We start from the raw sequence: 25,521 nt of genomic DNA, 5'->3' as shown, positions 1-25,521 counted from the left end.
CACATTGAGGTTGATCCCTCACCTGTGGTCGAGTGGGATGTCACCTCGATGCAGGGCAGATGGCAAAAGGCTTCCCAGGAGGCCAAATGCAAGGCATCCCCAGTTAGTCTGACAAACAATTCCCAGGTGCTGTCTGTGGCTGACACTGACCCTCAACCAGATGCAGTCACTTGTCCTGTTTCAGAGGAATGCTCTTGGCATGCAAGATCCGGGAAGTCATGGAGGATGGGATTATTGGTTGTTGGGAGCTCCAGTGTTAGACACGGTATGGGGTGCCTTAAGGACACGGCTGCCAAGGAGGGGAAGAAAGTCAGTGTGTAGTCTGTGTGCATCCTGGATGGAGTCCTTCCAGACTTGGAGCAGGTCCTTCCAGACGTGGAGCAGGTCCTTCCAGATTTCGTGAAGAACACAGGGTGCAGCCAGCTGTAGGTGGTGACTCATGTAGTTTTGGATTGGAAGAGAATCTCTCTGACTTTGAGCGGCTATCAGAAGTGGTAAAGGCTGTCAGTCTTGTTTGCAGGATGAAAGCAGAGCTCACCATTTGCATCATAGTTGACAGGACTAATTGCGGACGTCTGGTACAGAGCTGAGTGGAGAATCTGTAGAAGATGCTCAGACAGCTCTGCGACTGTGTTGGCTACAGATTCCTCGACTTGAACCATAGAGTGGTGGGGTTTTGTGTTCTGCTTAATAGATCAGGAGTCCATTACACGCATCAGGCAGCTACAGGGGTAACATGGGCTGTGTGGTGTGGACTGGATGGTTTTTTTAGGTTAGAGGGTCTCAGGGAAACACAAAAAGGGTGCATGTCAAACACAAGAAGAACGTAGATCCAGGAACCATCGGTACGATGGTTGTAAATTGTAGTAGCCATGTAGGGAAGGTACCAAAGCTCCAAGTGCTAATAGGAAGCACTATGCTCAAATCATTACAGGCACTGAAAGCTGGCTAAATCCGGAGATAAGTTCAGCTGAAACTTTTGCGAAGAACCTAACGGTGTTCAGAAAGGGTAGAGTAAACACAGTTGACTATTTCAGACACATACCTGACTCATACAATTATCGTTGCTGGTCACTTCAGTTTATGTTTTATATGTTGATGAAAATACATTTTAAATCTGGAGGTACACATAAAAGGTAATTCAAAATTGCGCTAAATGCATTCTGTAAAATTATTTCGAGCAATTAGTTCATGAGCCCACTCAAGTAATAAATGACTGTAAAACACACTTGAACTCTTAGCGCCAAATAATCCTGGTCTAATAATGAGCATCAAAATGGGTACAGGGATTAGTGAACACACGGTTGTCATAGTGAGATCGAATACCGTAACTCCCAAATCCTCCAAGAATAAAAGAAAAATATACCTATTCAAAAAAGCAGGTAAAAATTGTCTTGGCATCTTCCTGAAAGAGAATCTCCATTCCTTCCAATTAAGACTGTACCGGGAAGTGTAGACGAGATGTGACTTGAATTCAGAGAAATAGTGTCGACAGCAATTGATAGATTTATAGAATGAGATTTTCACTCTGCAGCGGAGTGTGCGCTGGTATGAAACTTCCTGGCAGATTAAAACTGTGTGCCAGATCGAGACTCGAACTCGGGACCTTTGCCTTTCACGGGCAAGTGCTCTACTAACTGAGCTACCCAAGCACGACTCACGCCCCATCCTCTTAGCTTTACTTCTGCCAGTACCTTGTCTCCTACCTTCCAAGCTTCACAGAAGCTCTCCTTCGAACCTTGCCGAACTAGTACTCCTGAAAGAAAGGATATTGCGGAGACATGGCTTAGCACAGCCTGGGGGATGTTTCCAGAATGAGATTTTTCACTCTGCAGCGGAGTGTGCGCTGGTGTGAAACTTCCTGGCAGAGTAAAACTGTGTGCCAGGAAGTTTGATAGATTTATACCAAATAAATTAACAAATGATGGAGCTGATCTCCCTTGGTACACAAATCGGGTTAGAACATTGTTGCAGAAACAACAACAACAAAAAAAAGCATACCAATTTTAAATGAATGCAGAATCCCCAAGACAGGCGATCTTTTACAGAAGCTCGAAATTTAGTACAAACTTCAATACAAGATGCGTATAATAGTTTCCACTATGAAACTTCGTCTTGAAACCTAACATAAATCCAAAGAGATTCTGATTGTATGTAAATTATACGAGCGGCAAGACACAATCAATGACTTATTTGCACAATAGCCATCGAAATACTATAGATGGCAGTACTGCTAAAGAAGAGTTACTAACCACAGCCTTCTGAAGTTCCTTCACCAAACAAGATGAAGTAAAAATTCTAGAATTTGAATCAAGAACAGCTACCAGCATGAGTAACTTAGAAATAGATATCAATGGAGCAGTGAAGTAACTTAAATCATTTAATAAATGCACGTCTTCTGGTCCAGACTGTATAAAAATTAGGTTCCTTTCGGAGTATGCTGATTCAGTAGCTCCATAATTAACAATCATATACAATGGCTTGCTTGACGGAAGATTCATTCCCAAAGACTGAAAAGTTGCACAGATCACACCAATATTTAAGAAAGACAGTAGGAGTAATCCACTAAATTACAGGCACATGTCATCAACATCGACTTGCAGCAGGATTGTGGAATGTATATTATCTTCGAACATTATAAATTACCTTTAAGAGAATAGTGTTCTGAAACACAGTCAACACGGATTTAGAAAACATCCTTCTTGTCAAACACAACTAGCTGTTTATTCACACAAAGTGTCGAGTGTTATTGACAAGGGATTTCGAATTGATTCTGTATTTCTAGATTTCCAGAAGGCTTTTGACACTGTACCTCACTAGTGGCTTGTAATCAAATTGTGTACTTATGGAATATCATCTCAATTACGCAACTGGATTAATAATTTCCTGTCAGAGAGGTCACAGTTCTTAGTAACTGAAAGAATGTCACCGAGTGAAACAGAAGTGATTTCTGGCATTTCTCAAGGTAATGTTATAGGTCCTCTGCTGTTCCTTATTTGTATAAACAATTTAAGAGACAGTCTGAGCAATCATTTTAGGTCATTTCCAGATGATGCTGTTGTTTATCATCTGGTAAACTCATCAGAAGTTCAAAACAAATCCCAAAGCAACTTGGAAAAGATACCTGTATGCTGAAAAAATTGGCAGTTGACCCTAAATAATGAAAAGTTTGAGGCCATTCATGTGAGTGCTAAAAGGAATCCATTAAACTTTGGTTACGCAATAAATCAATCAAATGTAATGGCCGTAAATGCGACTAAATAACCAGGAATTACAAATACAAACAACTTAACTTGGAAAGACCACACACAAAATATTGTGGAGAAGTCGAAGTTAAGACTGTGATTTATTGGCTGAACACTCAGAAGATGCAAAAGTTCTACTAAGGAGACTGCCTATGTTATGCTTGTCTATCCACTTTTGGAGTACTACTACATGGTGAGGGATCCTTACCAGGTAGGATTAATGGAGTACGTCGAAAAAGTTCAAAGAAGAGCAGGCAGCAATTTTGTTATTATTGAGAACTAGCGGAGAGAGTGACTCAGACATGACACAGGATTTGGGGTGGACATAATTAAAACAAAGGCGTTTCTCATTGCAGTGGGATCTTCTCACAAAATTTCAATCACAAACTTTCTCCTTCGAATGCGAAAATATCCTGTTGACACCAACCAACACAGGAAGGAATGAGCATCATAATAAAATAAGGGAACTCAGAGCTCACACTGAAAGATATAGGTGTTCATTTTTCCATGTGCTGTTTGAGATTGGAATAATGGAGAATTATTGTGATGGTGGTTCGATGAACCCTCTGCTAGGCACTTAAGTGTGATTTGCAGAGTATCCATGTAGATGAAGATTTAGGTATGTGTACAGATTGATTGATGCTGATACTTGTATCAAAATACTTTTAATGGTATTTATGGCTGTTGGCCAAGCTATCTTTTTTTTATGTATTCCTAGATATGCTATATATTTAACCCTCAGCCAATTGAATTTATTTTTGTCACCGTTAGTGTTTTTTCTGTTTCTGTTTGATGCTGGCAGCAAGCCGTAACCAGTTGATTTGAATAGTATAATACACTGAAGAGCCAAAGAAACCAGTACATCTGACTAATAACGTTTAGGGCCCTTGCGAGCACGCAGCGCGACATGGCATGGACTCTACTAATGTCTGAAGTAGTGCTGGAGGGAACTGACACCATAAATCATAAAGGGCTCCCCACAAATCCTTAAGAGTATGAGGGATTGGAGATCCCTTCTGAACAGCACGTTGTAAGGCATCCGAGATATGCACAGTAATGTTTATGTCTGGAGAGTTTGGTGGCCAATGGAAGTGCTTAAATTCAGAAAAATGTTCCCGGAGCCACTCTGTAGCAGTTATGGACGTGTGAGGTGCCACATTGTCCTGGAATTGCCCAAGTCTGTTGGAATACACAACAGACATGAATGGATGCAGGTGATCAGACAGGTTGCTTTTGTGCATGTCACCTGTCAGAGTCTTATCTAGACGTATCAGGGATCCCATATCACTTCAGCTGCACATGCCCCACACCAGTATAGAGCCTCCACCAGATTGCACAGTCCCCTGCTGACATGCAGGTTCCATGTATTCATGAGATTGTCTCCATACCTCTACACGTCCATCCATTTGATACTATTTGAAATGAGACTCATCCAACCAGGCAAAATGTTTGCAGTCATCAACAGTCCAATGTTGGTGTTGACAGTCCCAGGCGAGGCATAAATCTTTGTGTCGTGCAGGCACGATTGGGCCTTCGGCTCCAAAAGTCCATATCGATGACGTTTTGTTGAATGGTTTGCACGCTGGCAATTTTTGATGGATCGGCACTGAGATCCCCTTCTTGCACGATCTTTTTCCGGCTGCAGCGATGTTGGAAATTTGATGTTTTACTGGATTCCTGATATTCAAAGTACACTCGTGAAATGGTTGTATGGGAAAATCCCCACTTCATTGCTACATCAGAGAGGCTGTGTCCCATCACTCGTGCACCGACTATAACACCACATTCAAACTAACTTAAATCTTGATAACCTGCCATTGTTGCAGGAGTAACTGAGCTAACAACTGTGCCAGATGCCTGCTGTCTTATATATCAAACAATGGAAAATCACGCATGGGATGTATCAATATTATGAAAAGGAAAGTTGCTACTCACCTTATAGCTGAGATGCTGAGTCGCAGATAGACACAACATAAAAGCTGTCACAGATAAAGATTTCAGCCAGTAAGGTCTTCATCGAAAATACACACACACACACACACACACACACACACACACACACACACACTCGGAGGCTAGGGTGGGGAGGGGGAGGGATGGTAGGGCAGTGGTGGCAGACAGTGAAGTGCTACAGGTTAGACAGAAGGCAGGTGAGATGTAGGGGGGCGGGGTAGTGGAGAAGGAGAGAAGTAAAAAGACTGGGGGCGATGGTGAAGTGAGGGCTGTATAGTGATGGAAAGGAAAGGGAACAGAGAAGAGGCTGGATGGGAGAGGACAATTACTGACAAGGGTTGAGGCCAGGAGGGTTATGAAAATGTAGGATATACTGCAGGGAAAATTCCCACCAACACAATTCAGAAAAGCTGGTATTGATGGGAAGGATCCATATGACAGACTGTAAAGCAGTCATTGAAATGAAGGATGTCATGTTTGATAACATACTCAGCAACAGGGTGATCCACTTGTTTCTTGGCCACAGTTTGTTGGTGGCCACTCATGTGGACTGACAGGGTGTCAGTTGTCTTACCCACGTAGAATGCAGCACAGTGGTTGCAGCTTAGCTTGTAGATCACATAACTGTTTTCACAGATAGCCCTGCCTTTGATGGGATAGGTGATGTTTGTGACCAGACTGGAGTAGGTGGTGATGGGAGGATGTATGGGACAGGTCTTGCATCAAGGTTTATTACAGGGTTATGAGCCATGAGGTAAGGGTTTGGGAGCAGGAGTTGTGTAGGTATTGAGTTTTCACCTTTCGATATCATCGTCTCCCTCAGATTTCGTCTTGTTCCCCCTTTTGCATCCATTTCATCCTTCTCGTGATTTTTCACTCATATTTGGATGTATTTTTGTGAATTTTTTCGGACCCAATTCCACAATATTTACGCAATTTTTCGCATTTTTTCAACCACCAAGGATCCTTGCTGTTTCCATATATGTCAATACAAAAAAGTTTCCTTATCCCTAGCCAGAGTCCAGTTCCACACACTGTTCTTGCATTGTTGTTTGGCCCATAGAATTGCCCCAAATGGCCTTACCGTCAAATTACTGATCTCCAGCTGCCACCCTTCCTTCCACAATGACCTCCACCTGTCCAGATTCCACCAATCCTTATCCCTCACCAACATAGTCCTGCAAAACCATATCAACCAAGCCCAAATCTCCTTGCAGTAACTTCTGTCCATCCGCAAAATTCTCCTGCTATGCAATCCCAAATTGCTGGAACCCATAACACACATTGAAACTCTTGCCCTCCAGGAACTAGAGCAACATGCACAATCCCAACCCAAAAAGCTCTCCACCCTGCTCGCTTCCTACTCCCACCTTGAAGCACCACTGTACACAACCTCTACAACAACCTCCAAACCTCCCCCACATCCCCTCACTGCTGTCAAACTCTGTCTTGTAGACCTACTATGCTTATCACACCCTCCAAAACTCCCTCCCACCACCACACACAATCCACAACCTAAACAGACCCGTAACAAAGTCATGAACCTATCCTCCAGAAGCCTTAGCCCCACAGAAATATTAGCCCTTTCCAAAGGCTTCACCTCTTGCCCCACTCCCAATTTAAATCATGCTGGACTTGTTACAGACCTTCTCTCCTTTGCCTGATCCTTACAGTGGGAACACTTTCTCACCACCAACCCTACCAATCAGACTCAACCAAAGACCAATGTTCAACTCTGCCACCTCAGTTCACTCTACCATCCAACTGTGATCCACTGCCCTCAAAACACCCCATGTTCAGAATTTCTTAACCTCAAACCTTACATTGCTATCCTCCCCCAAATCCCTCAACGTGTAAACAAGCCTTACATTTGCAGAAAGAACGTCAGTCCACCATCTAAAAACTGACCCTAACCTTATAATCCTACCTGTGGACAAAGGCTCCACCATTGTTGTTTTGAAACACACGGATTATGTGGCAGAAGGACTCTGCTAGCTGTCAGATACTTCCACCCACAAACCTTGTCACAGAGGCCCCATTCCAGAAATCCAGCAGGATCTACAGTCACTCCTCAAATCCTTAGGCCCATCCCAGAACCTCTTCCCAGTGTCCATCTCTCTGCTCACCCCTACTACTCGCTGCACTCCTACCTTCTACATGATTCCTACCTGCATGGCACCATCCTGTGCCAACCTATTCATGTGCCATCTAGAGGAACCCTTCCCAAATGCCTAGAGTCCTAAACCCCTCACCTGGTTCAGATTCATTGATGACGTCTTTGCGATCTGGATCAATGATGAAGACACCCTATGCACATTCTTCCAGAACCTCAACAACTTCTCTGCCATTTGCTTCACCTGGTCTTACTCAACCGAACAGGATACCTTCTTAGATGTTGGCCTCCACCTCAGGCTACATCAGTACCTCCTCCCATATCAAACCTTCCAACCACCAGCAATACTTCCACCGACAGCTGCCACTCTTTCCATACCAAGAAGTCCCTTCCATACAGCCTAGCCACCCGTGGTCGTCGCATCTGCAGTGACAAGCAGTCCCTCTTGAAATATACCTAGAGTCTCAGTGAAGCCTTCACAGATGGTAATTATCCTACCAACCTTGTACAAAGACAAATCTCCCATGCCTTATCCTTCAGGTCTCCCACCACCTCCCAAAGTCCCCCCTGTCCAGCCACAGAAGAACATTCCCCTCATAACTTAATACCAGCCAGGTCTGGAGCAACTGAATTACATTCTGTGCCATGGTTTTGACTACCTCTCGTTGTGCCCTGAAATGAGACTATCCTTCCCAACCCCTTAACCCATGGCTCATACCCCTATAATCTGTGAAACTAGCCATGTAATCTACAAGCTAAGCTGCAATCACTGTGCTGCATTCTATATGGGGAAGACAACCAACAAGCTGTCTGTCTGCATGAATGGCCATCAGCAAACAAACTGTGACCAAGAAACAATTGGACCACCCTGTTGCTGAGTAAGCTGCCAAACATGACATACTTCATTTCAATACCTGCTTCACAGTCTGTGACATATGGATCCTTCCCACAAACACCAGCTTTTCTGAATTTTCCCTGCAATGTATCCTATGTTCCCGTAACTCTCCTCGCCTCAACCTTCGTTAATCATTGTTCTCTCCCATCCAGCCCCTTCCCTATTGTCATTCCAGCACTACACAGCCCCTCATTCCACCGTTGCATCAAGTGTTTTTACGTCTCTCCTTTTCCGCTAGTGCCCCCCCCCCCCCCCCCAACCTCTCACCTGCCCTCTGTCTAACCTGCAGCACTTCACTGTCTGCCACCCCTACCCTAAATCCATCCCTGCCCCAGTGTCCTCATCACCCCCACCCAGTCACCACTCCCATCATGCACTGGTTCTGCTGCTCACAGTGTGGCTTCAGTTGCCTGAGACTGCAGTCATGTGTGTGAGTTGCATTTGTGTGTGTGTGTGTGTGTGTGTGTGTGTGTGTGTGTGTGTGGTGTCTATTTTTGATGAAGGCTGGTTACTGGCCTATCTGCGACTCAGCTTCTCCACTCTATGGTGAGTAGCAACTTTCCTTTTCATAATATTGGTGTCTTATATAGGCATTGCCAACCACAGCACCGTATTCTGCCTGTTTACAAATCTCTGTATTTGAATACACATGCCTATACCAGTTTCTTTGGCACTTCAATTTATATTTGATCAAGATGGAGGTTTATGAATAAAATGACAAATGTGATTGCAGTCTCTTTTACTGACTTTGTGCCTTCTATTGATATACAGGTATATGGGAGGAGAATTAGCCAATCTTGTGTCAGTCACATTAAGTGCCATGGGCATATTTGCAACTTACAAAGAACGCCGCATTTATAAGCAATGTGACTTTTTCAAATCAGTCCTCTATGTACTAAACGTTAAAGATTCAGCTGATCTATAAAACTACTGAGTAAGCATTAATTTAGTCTGCAAGTAAGAGCTGAGTCAAAAACAAAAAAAACAAAAAAAATCCTTTAAAGATTGAACTTTCTCCCACCTATCCTCAGCAGACTAATTAGCAACTTGTTCTGCAATATATCTGCTGAAGATATCGTTAGAGCTGGGTAACTTCATGGGGTAACTTCATGAACAGCAATGGAACCAGAATACTTACCAGAAGAAATCCCCCCCCCCCCCCCCCAATTGCTTGTATTAAAAAAGTAAAAAATGGATATTGTTGGTGGTCTGACCTTTCACAGTGTAATTTTTTTCTCACTTCGTTAGGACCAAGTCTGAGGACATTGATATCATGGGAAACATTGATTGCTATTCAGTAATGTGTATGTTTCCAACCTTCATCACACAGCCCATAGGAGTGATGCAGTTTCAGTTTTGTGAGGCTGTTTCATTTCGTACTAGACCCCACCTAATTCATCCTGACTCCTACAACAACAAAAGACACACTGTGTAGATACACATTCTCCAATCGTGCCACTGTTGTGTCAGAAATTTTCTGATGGTCAAAACAGATTCCTAAAGAAGTTTTTGGATGTCATAAAATCATGGCATTGGTGGTGTGAAAAGTGTGTACAACAGCAAGGAGACTTTTGTGTGTGTGCCCACAAGTGAACAACAGACTTTAATTGACATTCTTCCAGTAGTGATGAACAACGCATTTATTATTTCACTGAACACTGAATATGAGCCACAGGTAAAGGGGAAACCTGTCCATATAGAAAATAGGAGTCATTTCTTGATGACAAGGTCCAAATTTGAGGTTAACACTGCATTCCATAAATAGGGAGCTTTCAAAGAGTGTCAAGTTTGATCACTGGTATAGGAAATTGTCACAGTGTAAATAAATGCCAAGTCTCAGTGAGGTAGTGGTCAGCGATTCATACGGTGACGGTGTAGCAGTTCGTGCAGCATGCAGGAAAGCTGAAGCTAATGGGGTTCTGGTTGATGGCAGGTGGCAACTTCATGAGGCGACAACAAGGCAACTTGGGAAACGTACTGCAGGTAAGTTCTACGAGGCTGTGGTTGGCAGTGCTAATTGCATCCAGTAATGGCTTCACTGCTTGTAAAGATGGCTGGTGTTCAGGCTGGAGCTCAACTGGAACAGGCCAGCTATATGTCAGACAACTGTTTATATAGATGCACAACTTAAGTTTCCAGGCAGCACATGACCTTGTAGGAAAATAGTTCTTTGATTGTAGGGCTGCCTGGGGCTATGTTAGAGCCTCGGTGATGTGCAGAGCTTTCTATAAGCCTGCTGGTAAATATATTTATGTTTGTGGACAGTGAACACACAGACTTCCACTGATCCTGTGTTTATTACCGGCAGTCAAGTTGTGTCGAGACCATTACCGACAATCTGATTGTATTGAGCTACAGCCGAGTTTCCAGAGAGTACGGTGTATGTCTACAATAGAGACTGTGTTGAGAAATGACATAAATTCCAAATATTTTGTGAGACTGTAATGTGGAAAAGAAAACTGGACACCTTAAACTTCAATGCACCATGTATGTAAAGAAATAATTTCACTATACTGCTTGGGAAAAATCCTTGTTTTCTTTGATGGCAGTTAATATCATTCACTCCAGGACCTTAAAAATTGTACAGGTCGTAGTTCAGGATTTCTGACATTGTGTTGCACATCTGCAATCCCTCGGTTAGGCATTTTTAAAGTTATAGAATCCCTTCATTTTGATGTTAAAACATTTTTGATGCTGCTTTTTTTTTTTTTTTTGTATCCCAGTTGGGGAATAGGGATATGAGATGTGATGTGTGCAATATTTTGTTATTCTCACCTGGACTATTCCATTTGAAAACAGTTCACAGTGGTGTGTTGCGTAAGGGTTAAAATTTATCATATGTTAGGGAACGGTGGGTACCACAATTTCTGAGATTCCGTAGCAACTTTTAGATTAAGTAAATGACTGTTATGCGTGATGTATGGCCCCGACATTACTGTACATCACATTTCTGTTCTAAAGGTGTACTAATTCGGTTAAGGATCTGATTTGTCCAAGTTCTGTTTCTGATAGTAAATTACAAATGCTACTTTAACTGCCATTGCGGCAACATCCAATTATTTGTGGTGGCCCAAATTGTTTGCCTGGAAGCATGAAGTAGAGGTACCTCCATATCTATGCTACAGCTTTATTGATTACTATAGATGTTGAGTTTTGAACTTGTCAGGTGACATAGAAAAAGTACTAAAAAGAACTGCTAAAGGGTGCACTCAGGGGTCGACAATTGAATATTTCTTGTGCCAGCTGGAAGAAGATGAAGTTAATGGGGTAGTGGCATATGTCGATGACATCTTGCTGTGGAATCGGTGAACTAAAGAGCTGAGCTAGAGGAAATGGCAAATGAGGTCCTCTCCTGGACCCAGTTATGGTGTGTAAGTGACAAATTAACCACAGCACTACAAAAACTGTATACATACTCCTAAAAGCATCAACCCGCTAGTTCTTATATTCCCTCCAATCTCTGTGTTGCTGTCTGTCAGCAGGTGTGTCATTTTGGCAACACCACTGTTCATCCCTTCATGGGAACAAAATCCAGGCTATTAAGCCTCTCCCAGCAGCTTAGACGACCTCCTCTTGGCCCTCTCACCATGAGATCATCATTTTACCGTATTTACTCGAATCTAAGCCGCACCCAAATCTGAGCCACACCTGAAAAATGAGACTCGAAATCAAGGAAAAAGAATTTTCCCGAATCTAAGCTGCACCTGAAATTTGAGACTTGAAGTTCTTGTGGAGAGAAAAGTTTTAGCCCGCACTTCCAAATCGAAATAAAGTTGGTCCTTTGTAACATGAGACACAATTTAGGTTGAATGGATGAAGATACAGTTTGAGTTGTAAGCTTAGCAGTTAAGCTTTACTAGGTAGCCATTGCTATGCATCAGGCACTCTGACCGTATTCATACAGGTACCCTTCCTTTTTCACTTGCTTCGTCTGGTTTGAATCGATTGCTTATTTTGCTTTGATCTGATAAGTGCCGTTCTCTTTGTTATAGGTGCTTACGTCACTCTAAGCTGAAAAGGCGTTATTGTGCTGTGTCACGCATTGTTTGTAATGAGTGAGAGAGAGGAATTGTATCATTAGTGAAACAATGGCAAGAGACTGCTATTTGTTGTTACTTACACTGCTGTTTTCTTTGATAATGATCAACAAGAACCAAATAATAAACTGCGTATGATAGAAAATGTTCTGAACGAGAGTTTTGCAAAAATTTTTCTCTGTTTGAAAATCTTTGCAGATGCCTTTTTAGTACATTACATTCTGCACAGAAATTAGTCATCTTAAATTTAAAAATCTAGTTAGTTGCCGTGCCTCATTTCTGACTGTGTCACTATTCAGCATAAGAATGATACGAATATACACATGACATGATATATATATTCTTCCACGTTTGCTGTTATCTCACTCTAGTTTTGTAGTTTATGAGGCAGTCAGGATTGAAACGAGATGGCAGCAAACATGAAAGAATACATAGCATAGTGTTTACATTCGCATTATTCTTATGGTGAAGAGAATACTGCTTGTGATTCACAATTCATAAAAGTTCCTGTTAGCAACCATCTCTTGTCACAGGTAGGAAAAAATTCAGAACGTAGAGTTGGCCATGTTGACATACATCCCAAACAGTCTTGCCAGTCGGATTTTTGTAGTAGATTTTTAGTGATGACTTCAAATGCAAAGTGTGTTGTTGTTGTTGCCTTCAGTCCGTGGACTGGTTTGATGCAGCTCTCCACGCTTTCTGTCGTGTGCAATGCAGAGTACCAGCGCTTATAAAACAAGAATGACCATTACTTAGAAATTAAACGCTGAAATTTAAAACAAAATTTTATTAGGCTTGTAATACATCTTATACGAAATGTTTAAAATATCAGTCATGATACTGAATCACTATCACTCGATTCTTTGTTGTTCATTTCTTCATACAGAGCATCGTCCTCCGTACCATCTAGTGTATTGGATATCGAACATTTTTTAAATGCTTGTTGCACAGTCTAATTTGGAACACACTTCCATGCATCATAAATCCATTGGCACACTTGCGACAAACTTGCGCGTTTTACACGTCCTGTTGGTGTCAGTTGTCAGTCGCTTTTCAAAAGCCGGTCTGTGTACATGTGTTTAAGCTTGTCCTTAAATGGTTTATTCAAACAGACGTCAAGTGGTTGCAGAATTGACGTCATCCCGCCTGGAATTACTGCCAAGTCCGTTTTGCTTTCCTCTGATTTTCGTTTTACTGCAGCTGTTTTATGACCTGCGTAAGCATCTAATACCAACAGACTGTGTAAACCAAGCATTGCAGCAGGATGACGATTCCACGCACGCCTAATGCATTCCAGGACCATGTCCCCCGAAAACCACACAGTTTTGTTTGCTTGTACAATTACAGTTTTTGGAAACACTTCTGTTTTTGGTGAAGTCTTTCGCTTGAAAACTACGAATGGGGGTAATTTATGTCCATCTGCTGTTTTTTCACTCCCTTGGCGTCAACCATATAATTTGACGGCATGTCAAAACATACAGGAGTTTGGTCAGCATTTCCTATCTAACCAAGAAGGTATTACTTTTCTGTGTGCCACCTAATTATGAAGCACTGAAATTCCACAAGTTTTTCTTCATAATTTTTCGGCAGCTTCTGTGCAACTAAGTTCACCTCCGAAGAGAAAAAACCCAGCACTTCATAAACAGATCAATCCAGCTGCGACTAGCCTCAAAATTTTTGATTTTTTGCTCTCTAGCAATTTCATGTGGCTTAATTTTTAAAATCTCAGCATTCACAGGCAGGAATTTCTGACGCTGTTCCTTAACAAATTCATTTAAAATCACTTCTAATGCATGATATCGGCCACACACTGCAGACCTGCAGCACGGTTAGAACTTTGTTCCGCAAAAGAAATAACTCCCCTCTTGAATTTGGCACTATAATGAAAGCGCTTCATTTTGGTTAACGAACACCAACAAGCACTTCACAAAATTCCACGAAGCAATAGGTGCCGCTACGTGAAATCTTAATGAGCCCCAGCATATCAACTCGTGCAGCAATCCTAAAGCCTTGTGCATTGTTGGTATTTTTGTGTAAAGAAATTTATTTTTGTTGCTACGAATATTTGAAAGGCTGCTTCATTCGAAGAGGAACAATACGGAATTTCTATGTACTTTGTTGGATACAATATGAAAAATGCAGTGGTTGAAACTTGGGGTGGAGAAAAAGCTCATATTCTACCCTTTCTTTTAATTTATTTACTGACACAGAGGTTTTGGGGCCAGTATTTATCTTTGTGCCTGCAAAGCATGCCTGTGTAGCGCTATATATATTCGACGGCAGAAGTTAGTTGTGGCGGCACCTACCAACATTTTTCAGAACTTCCGCTTACTTTGCACTCGATTCTAAGCTGCAGGCTGTTTTTTGGATTACAGAAACCAATAGAAAAGTGTGGCTTAGATTCGAGTAAATACGGTAACTAGGTTGCCTATTGGGCACTGTCTCATTAGCCATCACCATTTGTTAAGTGGTGCTCCCCCACTGCTTTGTGCCCATTGTACCCAATTTTTTACTGTCCACCATTTCCTGGTGGAATGCCCTTTTTTTTAACCGCTTACATTCCCATTTGTGTTTGCCGTCTGAGTTACTGGATGTTTTAGCGAATGACGCACGGGCTGTCGACCGTGTTTTACTTTTTATCTGTCGTAGTAATATGGTGAAGGCCATTTAATATTTGGTTTTGGACCTCTGTTTCTCTACAGCGTACTTTATAGACTTTGCTCCATATCCCTGTTTTTAGCTGTCTTGTCTTTCATTGTTTGCGATTGACATGTAGTCATTATTAACTTGTCTCTTTGTCTTCGTGTTCTACAATTTTGACATGGGTGCGTATGGCCCTAGTTGTTTTTGAGTGCTAAAACAAAACATTCCTAAAATGTCAGCTTCCATGGGGTCATTCCACACCAAGTGGTCTGGAGGTTTCCACATGATCGTCATGGATTTTGATAAAAATTTGCATGAACGTTTGTTCATGTTCCCAAAAAACTTCAGTAAAGGTTCATAATCACCAGTTTAATACTTGCAGTGATATAGTTATTTGTTTGATCCCATAGCACAGCTTTCAACAGTGCACCACCGAGTTTTTGACATCTTTGAGTATCTTTGCCAATATTTTCTTGAAAGAAGCAAAACTTGGCCACTTTTACAACTTTTTGCACTCTCTTAAGTGAAATAATGAAAAAAAGAACTCTTGAGCAATTTTTGTACAGATAATTTGAATCAAAGTCAGCCAAAAAAATACACGCTTGGAAAAAAATGTGAAGTGAAGCTTTTTATGCAATGAGTGGAAAGACATCCCTTTATTGAAGGTTTTTGAGTCCATCAGATTCGATCTCACTTTCTAGTCATCAAGACCTTTGTTATTAGCTCCTCCAGAGAGTATTCAACACCTGTATAACAGTCAAAGATGTTAGATTTAATGTGACTACCAGTGGATTACAGGGGTATTTTAAATGCACTTCCATAACCTTTTTTTTGCCTTTTATGCTCACATTGCAAAACCAACTCTAGTTTCTTAGGTGGTTTAGAATGCGATATTTCTAATGAAAATGGTTTTTTGTAAAAGTGGACTAAAGAGACCCATTTCTGACATTTAAAAAAAAATTGTTAAATGTACACTCACTTTATAAACTATTGGAAAGCAGTAGGAGAATGAAATTGTTCATTCTAAGGCCTTTTATTGGTAAGTTATTAATGTTAAGTTTCAAGTTTATCCCTGCAGTTACTTCCACAGATAAACATAGCTAAGCATCACACTTTTTTCAAGCATATATAATTTCACCCAATTTTGCTTCAAATTACCCATATGAAAATTGTTGATGGCCAAGTTATGTTTCTTTCAAGGAAATGTTGCTGGAGATATTATGTGTCAAAGTTGCTGAAAACTCAGTGGTGCACTGTTGAAAGCTGTGCTATGGGGTAAATCAAATGACTTATCTCCGCAAAATGTTCACACAAAATTTCGGCAAAATCGTTGATGGTCATTGGGAACATTTTCCGAGATTAGACCATTTGACATGGAATGGTTCTTTGTAGAAATGCTACAGTTTAATGAGGAAACATCTCCATCACCAGAAAAATAATCACTCAATACCTTAGTGTCCATTTGCACAAAATTGTAACTTAACACAACACATTCAGCTAATTGCACACAAAGTGAGCAATGTCATGCAAAAAATTGTCTGTGCCTCAACAGCTAACTTCAAGCTACTGCTGCATGTGATGATGACCAGTCACAATACCATTTTCACATTCACCGTAGCCTTCACAGTAAGTTTCTTGGTGCACACACTTCTGTGCACACAGAACAAGCAAATCATGCGATGTTCTCTAAGGCATGCGTTCTTTAGACTCATGGTGCACCACATCAACCCATGCATCACGTGATTTTCAGAAATATCCAATTGACATTATGGCATGTTGTTGTGCAGCCTTCTACTGGTTATGTAAATGGTAGTTAACAGATGTCCATCGAAACTTAGCCCAAAGGATAACAACTGAGACCCAATTACTGAACTAGAAAGTGAATACAGGGCAGAACTCCTAGGACAACAGTGAAAAGGGCCAAAGAGGCCACCAATTATTCCTCTGCATTTGCTATGTAAACCCCAGTAAGGGTATCCCACTTAACAGGACAAGGCCTATATACCCTTTACCTGTACTGGTTCAGTAGGGAGGACAATAACATCTGTTTAGTGTGGTCATAAGGAACACCCAAGCGTTTTATCTTTCACTGTGACATCTATAATGGAATTGTAGAACTAATAGAGACTAACTGCATGGAAAATCCAGAATGGAATGTAACAGTATTATGAAAAGGAAAGTTGCTACTCACCGAACAGTGGAGATGATGAGTCACAGATAGGCACAACAAAAAGACTGTCACAAATAAAGCTTTCAGCCAGTAAGGCCTTTGTCAAAAGTAGATGAAACACACACACACACACACACACACACACACACACACACACACGCACACGCACATGCGCGCACAAATGCAAACGCAACTCACATGCACAACTGCAGTCTCAGGCAACTGTAGTTTTGTGTGTGTGTGTGTGTGTGTGTGTGTGTGTGTGTGTGTGTGTGTCCTGTATTTTTGATTAAGTCCTTACTGGCCGAAAACTATATTTGTGACAGTTTTTTTGTTGTGCCTATCTGTGACTCAGAATCTCCGCAGTATGGTGAGTAGCAACATTCCTTTCCATAATATTGTTACAACTTCTATATGACCTTTTTAAGAAACTGTGAATGGCGGGCAATTGTAAACATATCACTAACACCATTTATCAGCTTGAAAAAGCTGAAAAAGACAAATTCACCAGGGTACGGCATGCCATACAGTATCACCATAGAAATGTGAACAACAAAATGCTAGTCAGAGCAACTAGTATTGTTGAAGATGTGCAGAATGTCTGCATGCAACCAAGATTACAGCATCACTCGAGGCACAAACTGCATCGGCTCCACCTCAGTGTCAGTGTTGAGGAGCTGCATGTTGGAAGAAGATGTATAATGCATGAAATTTAATACATTGCTGTAAAAAAATACTGATGTTTTATGAAACTGTTTTCGAATACAAAAAAAAAAAAAAAAAAAAAAAATTATTTTTACAGCAGAGATAGAATGGTAACTTGGTCTGACACCATTCCAGGGCTTGTACACATTTATATACAAATGCACTCATGTTTTTGTAAAGTGTTTCTATCTGCCCTTAGCCCTCTTATTTAGAACCCTCACACACATTTGACATTTGACCTAATGTAAAATGGCTCTTTGTCTGGTATTCTTTCTTCTTTGTAAACTTACATTTTCTCTATTTCTAGAGAATTCATGCGCATATATTCTCTCAACTAATATTATTGCTGAAAATTCCAGGATGGAATAATGGCAGTATTATGACCGGACTGCGTACAACAACTGCATCTGAGGGGAGAAGCAATCTGTTGACGATGGGGGAAGGGATAGTAGGGTAGGGGTGTGAAAAGGTGTAGTACTGCTTGTGGGAGGGTACAGTTGGTTTGGGATGGTGGGCAGGAGGAGAGTTGAAGGGAAAGAAGTAGACAATAGAAAAAAGACTAATAGGTATGTTGGTGAAATAGAAGGCTATGTGGAGCTGGAGTGGGAGCAGAGATGGGAATAGTTAGGTGAAGGATAGGGACTAGTGAAGATTGAGGCCCGGGGGGGTTTACAGGAATATAGGATATATTGCAGGGAAAGTTCCCGTGTGTGTAATTCAGAAAAGCTAGTGTTTGTAGTTAGGATCCAGATGGCGCCAGCTGTGAAGCTGTCATTAAACTGAAGTACATTGTGGGGGGCAGCATGTTCAGCAGCTGGATGGTCCAGCTGCCTCTTAGGCACAGTTTATCAGTGGGCATTCATGCAGACAGACAGCTTTCATTGTAGAAAGCAGCACAGTGGTTGCAGTTTAGTTTGTAAATCACATGACTGATTTCAGAAGTAGCATAGGAGATCTGTGACTGGACTGGACTACATGGTGGTTGGAGGATGTACGGAACAGGTCTTGCATCTAGGTCTATTGCAGGGATATGAGCCATGAGGCAAGGGGTCCGGAACAGAAGTGGAGTAGGGATGAACAAGGGTATTGTCTAGGTTATGTGGGCGGCAGAATACCACTGTGAGAGGGGTGGGAAGGATAATGGATAGGATTTTCCTCATCTCAGAGTTCAACAACAGGTGGTAGAAACGCTGATGCAGAATGTGATTCAGTTGTTCCAGTCCTTGGTGGTACTAGGTCACAAGGGGGCATTGGTTTTAATGAGGGGTGGCTGGATGGCAGGTATGTGGGAGGTGGAAGGTGACTGGAGTGCCAAAACACTGGAGATCTGTTTCTGTACAAGATTAGGAGGGAAACTTTGGTCTGTGAAGGTCTAGTGAGATTACTATATTTGGAGAGGGATGTTTTTCACTACGGATGCAACACCATCAGTGATTAGGCTGTATAGAAAGGACTTCTTGGTATGGAATGGTGGCAGCTGTTGAAGTGGAGGTATTGCTAGTGGATGCTAGGTTTGATAAGGACAGAAGTACAGTTCTAGCCATGCTTGAAGTGGTGGTCTACATCGAAGAAGATGACTCGTTAGTTTGAGGAGGACCTGGTGAAGTGAATGGGGGAGAATGTGTTGAGGTTCTAGAGAAATGTGGTTATGGTGTCCTAACTCTCAGTTCATATCACGAAGATGTCATCAGTGAATCTGAACTAGGTGAGCAGTTTGGGATTCTAAGTGGTTAGGAAGGATTCTTCTGGATGGCCCATGAATAGGTGGCATAGGATGGTGCCATATGCACGCCTATTGCCGTACCATGCATTTGTTAGTTGGTAATGCATTCAAAGGTGAAGTAATTGTGGGTGAGGACAGAGTTGGTCATGGTGACCAGGAAGGAGGTTGTAGGTTTGGAGTCAGTTGAGCATTGGGACGGGCATTGTTCAATAATGGTGCCATCAGTAGTGGTGAGGAGGGCGGCATGTGGTAAAAGAACAGGAACTTGTGGAGAATCGGTGGAGGAAATGGTTGGTGCCTTTTATACAGGAGGTTAGTTTATGAGTAATAGACTGAAGGTGTTCGCCACAAGAGCATAGATTCTCTCAGTGGGCCACAGTAACCAGCAACAATTGGGCGTCCTGGGTGGTTGGGTTTATGAACTTCAGGAAGCCTCTATAAGATAGGAGTGTGGAGATGGTAGAGGTGAGGAGAGAGACTCAGGGGAGAAGTTCTGGGGTGGGCCTTAGCATTTGAGGAGAGACTGGACATCCCACCTTATTTCCGGAATGGAAACCCTGTGGCAGGGTTCGTAGGTTGACGAATCTGATAGCTGGCTGAGACCGTCCACGTGTCATTCAAAGCACAGTGGTGGAGCCTTTGTTGGCAGGTTAGGATAATGAGGTCAGGATCAGTTTTTAGGTCATAGATTGCAGTTCTTTCTGCGGATGTTAGGTTAGGTTTAGGGGTAGCGTATTTGATTAGTAATCAAAACGTCCTTGGTCTCAGGTCTGAAACCTGCCACTGCGTAAATTTTGATTAATAATCAGCACTGGCATAAGAAGTCAAACTCATTCTGCCAGCGGCCTTGTCATCGAGGGCAGAGTAGGGGGGACAAGAGGTTCAGGGCACCCTCTAGTCCGTGGGCTGGGAAACTGCCCCTAAAGGCGGAAGAATCAGCAAGCAAAGGAAACCACTGCATTAAGGACATGTAACGTGTTTCCACAGCACATGTGGCCTGTAATTGAAAAAGTGTCATGATAATCTCTCCATTGGCAAAAGATTCCAGAATAGCCCCCATTTGGATCTCCAGGAGGCGACAGCCAAGGGGGAGGTGACCATGAGAATAAGATTGAATCATCGACTTAAGAATAATGTTCTCTTAATTGGGGCATGGAATGTCAGTAGCTTGGATGTGGTAGGGGAGCTAGAGAATCTGAAAAGGGAAATGCAAAGGCTCAATCTAGGTATAGTAGGAGTGAGTGAATTGAAATGGAAAGAAGACAAGGGTTTTTGGTCAGATAAGTATAGAGTAATATCAACAGCAGCAGAAAATGATATAATGGGAATAGAATTCGTTATGAATAGAAAGGGAGGGCAAAGATTGTATTACAGTAAACAGTTCAGTGATAGGGTTGTTCTCATCAGAATTGACAGCAAACCAATACCTACAATGATAGTTCAGGTATCCACACAGACATCGCGAAGCTGAAGATGAAGAGATAGAGAAAGTATGTGAGGATATTGAAGGGTAATACAGTACATAAAGAATGTGAAAATCCAATAGTAATGGGGGATGGGAATGAAACTGTAGGGGAAGGAGTAGAAGAAAAGGTTACAGGAGAATATGGGCTTGGGTCAAGGAATGAGAGAGGGGAAAGACTAATGAGCTCTGTAATAAATTTCACCTAGTAATAGTGAATACTTTGTTCAAGAAGAAAAAGAGGAGGCAGTATACTTGGAAAGCACTGGATGATATGGGAAGATTTCAGCTAGATTACATCATGGTCAGACAGAGATTTTGAAATCAGATACTGGATTGTAAGGCATAACCAGGAGCAGTTATAGACTCAGATCACAATATAGTAGTGAAGAGTAGGCTGAAGTTCAAGAGATTAGTAAAGAAGAATCAATATGCAAAGAAGTCGGATGGGATGACAACACATGCTTGAAGTTCTCTAAGGCTATAGATACAGCACTAAGGAATAGCTCAGTAGGCAGTACAATAATGGATATCTATAAAAAGAGCAGTCACAGAAGTTGGAAAGAAAAACATAGGTACAAAGAAGGTAACTGTGACGAAACCATGGGTAACAGAAGAAATACGTCAGTTGATCAATGGAAGTACAAAAATGTTCAGGGAAATTCAGGAATACAGAAATACAAGTTGCCAAGGAATGAAATAAATAGAAAGTGCAGGGAACCGAAGACAAAATGGCTGCTTGAAAAAAGTGAATAAATCGAAAAAGAAACGATTGTCGGAAGGACTGACTCAGGAAAGAGGGCAGAGGAGATTCAAAACAACCTTTGGTGACATTAAAAGCAAGGGTGGTAACATTAAAAGTGCAACGGGAATTCCACTGTTAAATGCAAAGGAGAGAGCGGATAAGTGGAAAGAATACATTGAAAGCCTCTATGAGGGGGAAGATTTGTGTGATGTGATAGAAGAAGATACAGGAGTCGATTTAGAAGAGTGAGGGGATCCAGTATTAGAATCAGAATTTAAGAGAGCTTTGGAAGATTTATGATCAAATAAGGCAGGAGGAGAAGATAACATTCCATCAGAATTTCTAAAATCACTGGGAAAACGCAACAATTTCTAAAATCATTGGAGGAAATGGCAACAAAATGACCCTTCTAATTGATGTGTAGAATGTACCAGTCTGGTGATATACCATCTGACTTTTGGAAAAATTTCAGCTACGCAATTCAGAAGACTGCAGTCGCACAATCAGCGTAACATCTCATGCATCCAAATTGCTAACAAGGATAATATACAGAAAAATGGAAAAGAAAATTTAGGATGTGCTAAATGACGATCAGTTGGGCTTTAGAAAAGGGAAAGGCAACTGAGAGGCAATTCTGATATTGCGGTTGATAATGGAAGCAAGACTAAAGAAAACTCGACACACATTCATTGGATTTGTCAACCTGGAAAAAGCGTTCAACAATGTAAAATGGTGCAAGATGTTCGAAATTCTGAGAAAAATAGGGGTGAGCTATAGGGAGAGACGGGTAATGTACAGTACAATATGTACAAGTACCAAGAGGTAATAATAAGAGTTAATGACCAAGAACAAAGTGCTCTGATTAAAAAGGGTGTAAGGCAAGGGTCTTTCACCCCTACCAAAGGGTGTAAGACAAGGGTCTTTCACCCCTACCATTCAGTGTGTACACTGAAGAAGCAATGATGGAAGTAAAAGAAAGGTTCAGGAGTGGAATTAAAATTCAAGGTGGAAGAATATCAGTGATATGATTCCGTGATTGCATTGCTATTCTGAGTGAAAGTGAAGAAGAATTACATGATGTGCTGAATGAAATGAACAATCTAATGGGTACAGAATACAGACTAAGAGTACATCGAAGAAAGACAAGAGTAATAAGTAACAGAAATGAGAACAGCAAGAAACTTAACATTGGTATTGATGGTCACAAGGTAGATGAAGTTAAGGAATTCTGTTACCTAGGCAGCAAAATAACCAATGATGGGCAGAGCAAGGAGAACATTGAAAGCAGACTAGCGCTGGTAAAAAGGGCATTCCTGGCCAAGAGAAGTCTACTAATATCCAACACAGACCATAATTTGAGGAAGAAAATCCTGCTAATGTACGTCTGGAGCACAGCATTGTTTGCTAGTGAAACATGGACTGAAAACCGGAACAGAAGATAATCAAAGCATTTGATATGTGGTGCTACAGGTGAATGTTGAAAATTAGGTGGACTGATAAGGTAAGGAATGAGGACCAGAATTGTAGAGGAAAGGAATATGTGGAAATCACTGAGAAGGAGAAGAGAGAGAGAGAGAGAGAGAGAGAGAGAGAGAGAGAGAGAGAGAGAGAGAGAGAAAGAAGAAGTTAGGTTCCATGTGGAGTGATTTGAGGAATGGTGATGACACAATGTTTGAGTTTAAGAAATTCTGGAATGTTAAAAGGGGGTGAGCAATTGAATCATATTCTCAGCCAGAATATTATCCTGACTACCTCTCGGTAAGGCCTGAAATGAGGAATATTGTACCCACTATTCTTTGCATCCTTCCCCGAGTGGTATTCCTTTGCCCAGTGAAACTAAGCAACATCCTTGTCCTTCCCTTCTCCACCACTGCTCCCAACCACTTACCTCACAGCTCATATCCCTGCAACAGACCTAGATGCAAGATCTTTCCCATATGACCTCTTACCAGCACCTACTCCAGTCCATTCAAGGCAGCTCCTACCCCATCAAAGATAGGGCTACCTGTGAAAGCGGTCATGTGCTCTACAAACTAATTTGCAAACACTGTACTTTCTACGTAGGCATGACAGACAAGCTGTCTGTCCTCATTTATGGCCACTGACAAACTATGCCCAAAAGGCAACTGGACCATCCAGTTGCTGCACTTCAGTAGCAGCTTCACAGCGTGCATCATATGGATCCTAACTACCAACACCAGCTTTTCTGAATTGCACAGGTGGGAACTCTCCATGCAGTATGAGTATATCCTGTGTTCCCATAGCCCCCTTGTGCAAATCTTCGCTGTCCATGTTCTTCACGTACATATCCCGTATCCCTTTCCCTGCTCCCCCTTTGCACTACACAGCCTTCTATTCCACCAGTGCACTCACCAGCAATATTTGTCTCTTCCAGCCCCCCCCCCCCCCCCCCCCTCAAATCTCCTGACTGCACATAAAACTGCTATCCTGTCCCCACACCCCTACACATTCTTGCAAGCAGTGTTATACATTTCCCTATCCCTACTCTGCTATCCCTTCCCATCCCTGCCACAGCCTCCTCCTCACCCCCACGACCAACAGATTGCTTTTATCAGTTGCTGCACTCAGCGGCCAGAGACAGTGGTCATGTATGTGGTCTTTTGTTGTGCCTGTCTGCAACTCAACCTCTGTTCCATAGCAGTCTATCCTTTCATAATGTTATTCTTACTGGGGCCATTAACACCATATCCTAATCATCATTATTATTCAGCTATAGATTGCATAAAGGCACTATGAGATGGCTAACGTGACACCCATTTAAATATGCTAGACTACAAGAGTTTTGTATAAATTATTCTTGTGGCCAAGATAGACACGAAGCCCATGCCTACTACAGTAGTACAAGTTTATATGCCAACTAGCTCTGCAGATGGTGCAGAAATTGATGAAATGTATGATGAGATAAAAGAAATTATTCAGGCAGTGAAGGGAGACGATAATTTAATAGTCATGGGTGACTGGAATTTGAGAGTAGGAAAAGGGAGAGAAGGAAACATAGTGGGTGAATATGGATTGGGGGAGAGAAATGAAAGAGGAAGCCGTCTGGTAGAATTTTGCACAGAGCATAACTTGATCATAGCTAACACGTGGTTCAAGAATCATAAAAGAAGGTTGTATACATGGAAGAACCCTGCAGATACTAGAAGGTTTCAGATAGATTATATAATGGTAAGACAGAGATACAGGAACCATGTTTTAAATTGTAAGACATTTCTAGGGGCAGATGTGGACTCTGACCACAATCTATTGGTTATGAACTGTATATTAAAACTGAAGAAACTGCAAAAAGGTGGGAATTTAAGGAGATGGGACCTGGATAAACTGACTAAACCAGAGGTTGTACAGAGTTTCAGGGAGAGCATAAGGGAACAATTGACAGGAATGGGGGAAAGAAATACAGTAGAAGAAGAATGGGTAGCTTTGAGGGGTGAAGTAGTGAAGGCAGCAGAGGATCAAGTAGGTAAAAAATCGAGGGCTAGTAGAAATCCTTGGGTAACAGAAGAAATATTGAATTTAACTGATGAAAGGAGAAAATATAAAAATGCAGTAAATGAAGCAGGCAAAAAGGAATACAAACGTCTCAAAAATGAGATCGACAGGAAGTGCAAAATGGCTAAGCAGGGATGGCTAGAGGACAAATGTAAGGATGTAGAGGCTTATCTCATGAGGGGTAAGATAGATACTGCCTACAGGAAAAATAAAGAGACCTTTGGAGAAAAGAGAACCACTTGCATGAATATCAAGAGCTCAGATGGAAACCCAGTTCTAAGCAAACACGGGAAAGCAGAAAGGTGGAAGGAGTATATAGA

At 41.8% G+C, this 25,521-nt stretch overlaps 1 protein-coding gene across 2 annotated transcripts in view; it reads left to right on the top strand.

Annotated features, from left to right (window-relative positions):
* LOC124619605 (ATP-dependent RNA helicase DDX24) overlaps positions 1-25,521 on the top strand; it is an 85,981-nt gene that overhangs the window by 33,676 nt on the left and 26,784 nt on the right. The window lies entirely within an intron of this gene.

Source organism: Schistocerca americana, chromosome 6, assembly GCF_021461395.2.
Source record: "Schistocerca americana isolate TAMUIC-IGC-003095 chromosome 6, iqSchAmer2.1, whole genome shotgun sequence".
Taxonomy (NCBI): domain Eukaryota; kingdom Metazoa; phylum Arthropoda; class Insecta; order Orthoptera; family Acrididae; genus Schistocerca; species Schistocerca americana.
Note: the sequence above shows the minus strand (reverse complement) of the source record. Positions and strands in the feature narration are given on the sequence as shown.